At 41.8% G+C, this 9,705-nt stretch overlaps 2 pseudogenes; one reads left to right on the top strand and one right to left on the bottom strand.

Annotated features, from left to right (window-relative positions):
- Positions 1–2,461: 2,461 nt before the first annotated feature.
- LOC108518035 (78 kDa glucose-regulated protein pseudogene) lies at positions 2,462–4,444 on the bottom strand (annotated as a pseudogene).
- A 1,529-nt stretch (positions 4,445–5,973) lies between these two features.
- On the top strand, positions 5,974–6,318 carry LOC108518036 (ferritin light chain pseudogene; annotated as a pseudogene).
- Positions 6,319–9,705: the final 3,387 nt, after the last annotated feature.

A 9,705-nucleotide genomic window follows, 5' to 3' on the forward strand; every position in this document is an offset into this window, starting at 1 on the left:
GCTTTCTCTTGAAAAGGACCAGGGAGTTGGCTGACAGCCTTCAGGTGCTGTACCTCTGGATCTCTGCGATGTTCAGCTGAGGTTCATTTTCGCTAGGCTGTGCCTGGCCAACCACCAAGCACTGTGCAGGTAATGGAACTGGACCACTTTCTGCTTGATGCAGGACTCCTCTCACGGGCAATCAGTGCTCTGGGGCTCCTCAGAGCTGCACTGCAGTTCGAGGCTCTTCCTGTCCAATCCTCTTTCCTTCCCCCTCTCCTTTCATAGCTATCAGATTGGTATTGCAGATTGAAGATTCCCCCTGCCTTTTAACTCTCACAAATGTTTCCTGCAATATATACCTTGCAGTTCTAATTCTGTTCTGGTATCTGCCTCTAGGAGGGCCTAAGCTGACACACATGCTCAGAGAGAAGCAAACAACAATATATTCATACATCATATATACATTTAAGATGACTTCAAGGAACTAGGATAGGGACTCTGTGAAGGATGGTATGCTAAGCAGCACCTTGGCATTCTTTGCAGTGGGCCCAGCTTTTGGCTGTATTTGTAGTATTCCAGCATGGACCCAGCTTTTGGCTGGGGCTCAGTGAGTAAGGGACACCAGGACTCTTCTAGCCTGACTGCACATAGTCTGAGTCTGTTGTGTCCAGGGGCAGAATTGAGAAGCCAGAAGGTGTTGCTTTGGGCTGCCTTGCTCAGCTTCCTTTCCTGTGTTGTAATCACCAAGGACTGTGCCAATCATTAATATTAAAGTGGTTGCCTACATGCTGTTTAGGGACCACTGGACCTCAAGAGGGATCCTTGAGAACAATCTGCCAGTCTCAGTTTTAGCTTCCAGAAGGCCCTGACCCCTGTGGCCTGAGAACCTGTCAATCTTCATACCCTGAGAATATGCTATCCCATGTCCTATACCCCCATCATCAAATTTTAGGAAAGTCTGTGGTTCTAATTTGGAGGTAGGCACTGATCAATATCTGCCACAACCTTAGGGTAGGCTGTGACCTGAATGACGGTTGTGGTAGACAGGAGCTGAGTAAGGTGGTCAACTGGCTGAAATTGGTAAGCAGGGGTATGTGGCCTGAGAGGTTGTGAGGGAACCACAGGAATGTCCAGGTGGCAGAGAGGTCCGGAGTCTGGAAGGTAGGAACACTGGAGGTCCATGTTGCTGAATTCAAATAACTTCTCTATCTTCATGTAACCCCTGTCAGCAGAAATCCACATAGCTAGCAAGTCCCTTGCTGGTTAAAGATGTTTGTATCTAATGTTCATGAGAGAGATTGGTCAGTGGGGTTTTTTTCCTTTTAATTTATTTATCTGGTTTTGGGATCAGGGTAATGCTAATTTCATAAAATGAGTTGGGAAATGTTCCTTCTTCTTCTATTTTCTGGAAGAGTTTGTGCAGAATAGTTATTGTCTCTTCATTTAATGTTCATTATAATTTAGCAGTGAAGTCATTTGGGACTGGAGTTTCCTTTGTGGAAGGTTGTTAGTTACGAGTTCATTTCTTTGATAGATATAGGACTATTCAGGTTATCTGTTTCTTCTTGAGTGAGCTTTGGTAGTTTGTGTGCTTCAAGAAATTTGTCCATTTTATCTAGCTTATATAACTTATTAGCATAAAATTATTCATACCATATCATTCCCTTGCTGTCCTTTTAGAATAGGCAGGATCTATAGTGATGTACCCACTGTAATTCTTGATATTGGTAATTGTTATTTTATCTTTTGTTTCTTTCTGTTTGACTAAAGATTTATCAGTTTTATTGATCTTTTCAAAGAGCCAGATTTTGGTTTCATTATTTTTGTTTTCTGTTTTATTGATTTATGTTCTAATTTACCTTTTCTGCTTATTTTGGGTTTAACTTGTTCTTCCTTTTTAAATAACTTAAGGTGAACACTAGATAATTGATTTGAGAATTTTATGATTTTCTAATATAAACATTTAATGCTATAAATCTTCTAAGCATTGATTTAGCTACACTCCACACATTTTGATGTGTTGTGTTTTAGTATTCATTTAGTTCAAAATATTTATAATTTCTGTCACAGTTTTTTTAGATCTGTATGTTATTTAGAAGTGTGTTGTTGTTTAATATTCTTTTTTGTTTGTTTGTTTTTGTAAATGACAAACACTTATTGGTGTCACTTATGGTAGAAAAAACTTCCTACACCAGATGCACACGACCCAATTGTTAAATAGAACATTTTGAAGGTGAACACACACCCTAACCCAGGTTTTTTACCCACTTTTAAGATGGCCAATTCTTCTTCTCACCCCAAAGACATGTGAGCAACTGCTAATGAAAAACAGTAAACAGCCGCTTGGGTTGTAGCATTTTCAACTCCACTCTGAGGTGAAGATTCCAATTACATTAGACACTTAAGTTCTCTCAATTTTTTCCTAATGAAAGTTCCTGAGTCCAGTATTTACAATATTATAGCACTAGCAGATCAGTGTCTACAACTCATCTTTTTCTGCTGTATCCTCTTCACCAGTTGGGGGAGGGCCTGCCCTTCCATAGAATTTGCTGATAATTGGTTGAACAATTTCTTCTAGTTCCTTCTTCTTAGCTTTGAAGTCTTCAGTGTCAGCATCTTGGTGGCTTTCCAGCCATTCAGCCTTTTCTTCTTCAGTTTTTTCCATGGTCTTCTTATCTTCAGAGGAAAGTTTACCTCCCGGCTTTTCTTTATCTCCAAACTGATTCTTTAGAGAATAGGCATAGCTTTCCAACTCATTTCTAGTATCAATGTGCTCCTTGAACTTGTTGTCTTCCTCAGCAGACTTCTCAGCATCATTAACCATCCTTTCAATTTCTTCAGGTGTCAGGAGATTCTGGTCATTGGTAATTGTGATCTTATTTTTGTTCCCTGTACCCTTGTCTTCAGCTGTCACTTGAAGAATACCATTCACATCCATCTCAAAGGTAACTTCAATTCGTGGGACCCCACGAGGAGCAGGAGGAATTCCAGTCAGATCAAATGTACCCAGAAGATGACTGTCTTTTGTCAGTGGTCGTTCACCTTCATAGACCTTGACTGTAACAGTTGGTTGATTATCAGAAGCTGTAGAAAGATCTAAGACTTCTTGGTTGGCACCACTGTGTTCCTTGGAATCAGTTTGGTCATGACATCTCCTACAGTTTCAATACCAAGTGTAGGGGGATACACATCAGGCAGTACCAGGTCACCTGTATCTTGATCACTAGAAAGCACACCAGCCTGGACAGCAGCACTATACGCTACAGCTTCATGTGGGCTTATGCCATGGGATGGTTCCTTGCCATTGAAGAACTCTAACCAGTTGCTGAATCTTTGGAATTCCAGTAAAGCCACCAACAAGAACAATTTCATCAATGTCAGATTTCTTCAAATCAAGGTCTTCCATCACTTTCTGGACAGGCTTCATAGTAGATCGGAACAGGTCCAGTGGAGCACTTCAAATTTGGCCTGAGTCAGGGTCTCAGAAAAGTCTTCTCCTCCATAGAAGGACTCAATTTCAATTCTTGCTTGATGTTGAGAAGACAGGACCCGTTTGGCCTTTTCTACTTTGCGCCAGAGTTTCTGCACAGCTCTGTTGTCTTTCCTGACATCTTTGCCAGTCTTCTTTTTGTACATTCAAAAAGTACAAATGCTATTTGTACTTTTTGAAGTGTTCCACGACACGCTGGTCAAAGTCTTCTTTACCCAGATGAGTATCTCCATTAGTGGCCACAACTTTGTAGACACCATTGTCAATGGTGAGAAGAGACACATCGAAGGTTCCACCACCCAGGTCAAACACCAGGATGTTCTTCTCCCCCTCCCTCTTATCTAGGCCATAGGCAATAGCAGCTGCTGTAGGCTCATTGATGATCCTCATAACATTTAGGCCAGCAATAGTTTCAGCATCCTTGGTTGCTTGGCATTGGGCATCATTGAAATAGACTGGTACAGCAACAACTGCATGGATAACCTTCTTTCCCAAATAAGCCTCAGCAGTTTCTTTCATTTTAGTGAGAACCATTACAGAAATTTCTTCAGTAGCAAATGTCTTTGTTTGCCCACCTCCAATATCAACTTGAATGTATAGTTTAGTTTTCTTTTCAACCACCTTGAACGGCAAAAACTTGATGTCCTGCTGCACAGACGGGTTGTGCCACCTGCAGCTGATGAGCTGCTAGGCATCAAAAACCATGTTGTCGGCGTTGGAGGTGAGCTGGGTCTTGGCTGCATCGCTGATCATACGTTACCATTCAGGAGTGAAGGCCACATAGGACAGGGTGATGCAGTTGCCCTGATCGTTGGCAATGATCTCCATGCGGCTATTCTTGAACACACTGACGCAGGAGTAGGTTGTCCCCAGGTCGATGCCAACCACCGTGCTCACGTCCTCCTTGTCCTCCTCCTCGGCCCATGCTGCACTGAGCAGCAGCAGCATCATGGCCACCAGGGAGAGCTTCATCTTGCCAGCCAGTTGGGCAGCAGCAGGCAGGGCGTCGCAGGCAGTTCAGCCACAGGCTGCAGCACAGGAGCACAGCACGGTTACCAACTTGCAGGTGGCAGGGGCGGGGTTCACAAGGTGCCATGAACCAGGTGAAGGGCAGGTCTGGAAATGCAGGCCACGGCGCTTACCTCTCACACTCATGAAACACCCTAATGGGTTGGTCCGTCTGTGCTGTCTCGGCTGGCGTCTGTATTGTTTAATTTTCAAACATTTGAGGGATTTTCAGTTAAAAGATGTCTTTTTGTTACTGACTTCTAGTTTAAATTGTAGTCAGCAAGCATACTTTGCATGAGTTTAATCATATTAAGTTGGAGACTTATTTTGTACCCAAATATGATCTTGGTGAATGTTTCATGTGAACTTAAAAAGAATATGTATTCTTCTGTTGTTGAGTGGTGTATTCTCTAAGTGTGAGATTTTTCTGAAAATATACTTATACATTTTTTGAATTAGTGTTAACATGGTGTATTTTTTATATCCTTGCACTTTTAACCTATATGTGTCCTTATATTTAAAGTTGGTTTCTTGTGGATGACATACAGTTGGATCCCATCTGACACTCTCTGCCTTTTGGGCTGTTTAGACCTTTTTTTTTTTTTGAGATGGAATCTTACTCTGTCATTGAGGCTGGAGTGCAGTGGTGTGATCTTAGCTCACTGCAACCTCCACCTCCTGGATTCAAGTGATTTTCCTGCCCCAGCCTCCCGAGTAGTTGTGATTACAGGTGCCTGCCACCACACCCAGCTAATTTTTGTATATTTAGTAGAGACAGGGTTTCACCATATTGGCCAGACTGGTCTCAAATTCCTAACCTCCAGTGGTCCACCTGCCTTAGCCTCCCAAAGTGCTGGGAGGCATGAGCCACCGTGCCTGGCCGTAGAACTTTACACTGAATAAAGTTATTGATATAAATGGGTTTAACTCTACCATCTTGCTATTTCTTTTTTATTTCCTCATTTGTTCCTTGTTCCTTTTCCCCCTCTTTCCTTGCATTCTTTTGTAATAAATGAGTTTAAAAAATTTCGTTTTTAATCTTCAGTATTGGCTTATTTTCTCTTTGTTGTATTAGGTTGGTGCAAAAGTAATTGTGGTTTTTGCCACACCCTTTTGCACCAACCTAATAGTTTTAAGTGGTGAATCCAAGGTTTATATATGCATCTTTATCTTATCACAGTCAAATATTTCAAATAATATACCACTTTACACAGTGTAAGAACTTTACAATAGTATGCTCCCATTTCCCTCATCCTGCTTTTTTTGCTATAGCTTTAATAAATTTTACTTGGGCAGTTCGGTGGTCCCGCGGGACTGTCTCTTGCTTCAACAGTGTTTGGAGGGAACAGATCCGGGGACTCTTCCTTCCAGCCTCCGACCGCCCTCCGATTTCCTCTCCACTTGCAACCTCCGGGACCATCTTCTTGGCCATCTCCTGCTTCTGGGACCTGCCAGCACCGTTTTTGTGGTTAGCTCCCTTTTGCCGACCAACCATGAGCTCCCGGATTCATCAGAATTATTCTACCGACGCGCAGGCAGCCGTCAACAGCCTGGTAAATGTGTACCTTCAGGCCTCCTACACTTACCTCTCCCTGGGCTTCTATTTTGACCGCGATGCTGTGGCTCTGGAAGGCGTGAGCCACTTCTTCCGCGAATTGGCCAAGGAGAAGCGCGAGGGCTACCAGCGTCTCCTGAAGATGCAAAACCAGCGTGGGGGCTGTGCTGTCTTCCAGGACATCAAGAAGCCAGCTGAAGATGAGTGGAGTAAAACCCCAGATGCCATGAAAGCCGCCATGGCCTTGGAGAAAAAGCTGAACCAGGCCCTTTTGGATCTTTAGGCCCTGGGTTCTGCCCACACAGACCCCCATCTCTGTGACTTCCTGGAGACTCACTTCCTAGATGAGGAAGCGAAGCTCATCAGGAAGATGGGTGACCACCTGACCAACCTCCACAGGCAGGCTGGCTGGCCTGGCGGCTGGGCTGGGCGGGTATCTCTTCCAAAGGCTCACTCTCAAGCATGACTAAGAGCCTTCTGAGCCCAGTGACTTCTGAAGGGTCCCTTGCAAAGTAATAGGGCTTCTGCCTAAGCCTCTCCCTCCAGCCACTAGGCAGCTTTCTTAACTGCCCTAACAAGCCTCGGACCAAATGGAAATAAAGCTTTTCGATGCAAAAAATAAAATAAATAAATAAAATAATAAAATAAATAAATTTTACTTGTACACATGGTATAACTTCCACAGTACTTTGTTATTACTTTTTATTAAAACCACCAATAATCTTTTAATGAGATTCAAAATGAGGAAAAAAGAAAACCTTTTATATTTACCCACATATTTACCATTTCTGCTGCTCTTCATTCTTTTGTGTTGATCCAAATTTCCATCTGGTATTATTTCTTGCTGCCTGCAGAACTTTCTGTATCATTTCTTGTAGAACAGCTCTGCAGGCAATAAATTGTTTCAGTTTTTGGTTGTCTAAACAGTCTTTATTTCACCTTTAGATTTAAAAGATTTTTTGCTGGGTAAAAAATTCTAGATTGGGCCAGGCACAGTGGCTCATGTCTGTAATCCCAGCACTTTTGGAGGCTGAGGCGGGATCATCTGAGGTTAGGAGTTCAAGACCAGCCTGGTTAACATGGTGAAACCCTGTTTCCAATAAAAATACAAAAAATTAACTGGGCATGGTGGTACATGCCTGTAATCCCAGCTACTCGGGAAGCTGAGGCAAGAGAATTGCTTGAACCTGAGAGACAGAGGTTGCAGTCAGCCGAGATCGCACCATTGCACTCCAGCTTGGGCAACAAGAGCAAAACTCTCTGTCGCAAAAAAAAAAAAAAACAAAAAGCCGGCGTGGTTTCTCACTCCTGTAATCTCGAGCACTTGGGGAGACTGAGGGGGCGGATCACAAGGTCAGAGATTCGAGACCATCCGGTAACACAGTGAAACCACTGTTTTTACTAAAAAATACAAAAAATTAGCCAAGGGTGGAGGTGGGTGGCGCCGTAGTCCCAGGCTACTCAGGAGCTGAGCAGAATGGCGTGAACTCGGAGCGGAGCTTGCAGTGGCCGAAGATCACACCACTGCACTACAACCTGGCAACAGAGTGAGACTCCGTCTCAAAAAAAAAAAAAAAAAAAAGAAAAGAAAAAAGAAAAAGAAAAATCCTATATTGACAGTTTTTTTTTAAAACTTTTTCTTTCAGGACCTTAATGACTGTTCTTTCTGTTTTCTTCTGGCTTGCATGCCTTTCTGACATAAAATCTGCTATCAGTTTAACCTTTGCTTTTCTATGCATAAAATGCCTGCCTGCCTTTAAGATTTTTTTTTTTATCATGATTTTCAGCATTTTGATTATGATGTACCTTGGAATGGTTTCCTTTAGATTTCTTCAGCCTGGAGTCCATTATGCTTCTTAGGTTGGTGGTTTTATAGTTTTCACCAAATTTGAAAATATTTGGTCTTTTTTTTCAAATAACCTTTCTGCTTCTCCTGTTTTCCCACCTTGGGACTCCAATTACACGTATATTAGACTGCTTGATATTGTTCTAAAGGTCACCCTGTGGATTTTTTTTCCCCCAATCTCTTTTCTTTTAGTGCTTCATTTTGGATAGTTTATATTGCTATGTGTTCAGGGTCATTGCTCTTTTTCTTCTGCAGTGTCAAATCTGTCATTTTTCATTTAATATACTGTGTTTTTTAATCTCTAGAATTTCTATTTGCTTCTTTTTTCTATCTTCTATTTTTCTTCTTATCATGTTCATATTTTTTCTCTACCTAGCTGAAAAATGTATATTTATAATAGCTGTTTTACTTTCCTTGTCTGCTAGTTTCACCATTTGTGGGTCTGTTTCTATTGATTGATTTTTCTTCTGGTTATGCAGAAAAAAATTTTCTTTTTTTTTTTGCATACCTGGTAATTTTTTATTGAGTGCTAGATATTGTTATTTGATCTTCTAACAGGATTCCAAGAAGATCAAACAAAGATATTGTTTGTTGGTTGCTGGTTTTATTTTGCTTAGATAGTGTTGTTTTTTTTCTGGTGCTTGGTTACTTGAAATGAATTGGAACTTTTCAACCCTTTTAAATTTGTTATGGTAGATCCAAAGCAACTTTTAGTCTAGGCATAATTTAGCACCAATACTAAGGCAATTCCCTTCTGTGGCTTCTACCCAATGCTCTAGGTATTAGGAAGTCTATTCCCAGTTCTGTGTGAGCTCTGGGAATTGGTCAGCCTGTTTTATGCTGATGGTTCTTTCTTCATCTTTGGGTAGTTTCCTCTTATGCATGTATAGATCAGTACTCAGTCATAGACTTGCAAGGACATTTCTACAGACCTCTGAAACTCTCCCTCTGTGTAGGTCCCTCCTAACTGGTGCTCTGCCTTACAGTAGCTTCCTTGGCTTCCTGAACTTTCATCTCTAACTTCTCAACTCAGTCAGACTGCTGAGTTCTGTTTTGGTCCCCATTCTCTTTGCTAAGACCTGAAAATTGCCTCTATGCAGTGAGCTGGTGCCTTGTTTCCCTTCTCTCAGGGATGCAGTTTCTGTGCTGCTTATTGTATGATAAAAAGCTGTGAAACAATGCTTTGGTATTCTTGTTGCTTACAGTGTGAGGTTGTCTGGTCTCTGTTACTCCATCTTGGCTGGAAGCAGAAGTGATCACTCCTTCCTTCTTGGGACACTTTTTCTTTTTTGTTCTTTCACTTTGCTGGCCACTCCATCTCATTTTTAAAATTGTCCTTCTAATCTACTTATAAATATTAGCATTCCCTGTGCCTCAGTCTTAGGTCCCCTTCTATTCTCTATTCATTCTCTCCATTGGTAGATTCATCTAGCCTTTTGCTGGGTATGATTGACTCTTAAATGAATATCTACAGCCCAACCTCCCCTGAGCTCCAGTCTCACACATCTGTCTTTCTATTTGACGTTTCTGTGGTGTCCACTATATTACCTAACAAGCCCACAGTAAAGCTTTGGAATTACTCTTATCTCTCTCATGTTCCTCCCACCGTCTTTTTTAGCCCAGTAATGTGGTTTATCCAGTAACTCATTGTCTTAATCTGTTTGGGCTGTTGTAATAAAATACCACAGACTGGGTGGCTTATAAACAATAGAAATTTATTTTTTCACAGTTTTGGAGGATGGGAAGTCCGTCCCTCATCAAGGTACTAGGAGATTTGGTGTCTGCTAAGGGTCTGTTTCCTTCACAGATGGACATCTTCTCATT

This window comes from Rhinopithecus bieti, unplaced genomic scaffold, assembly GCF_001698545.2.
Source record: "Rhinopithecus bieti isolate Rb0 unplaced genomic scaffold, ASM169854v2 scaffold_41644, whole genome shotgun sequence".
Classification (NCBI taxonomy): domain Eukaryota; kingdom Metazoa; phylum Chordata; class Mammalia; order Primates; family Cercopithecidae; genus Rhinopithecus; species Rhinopithecus bieti.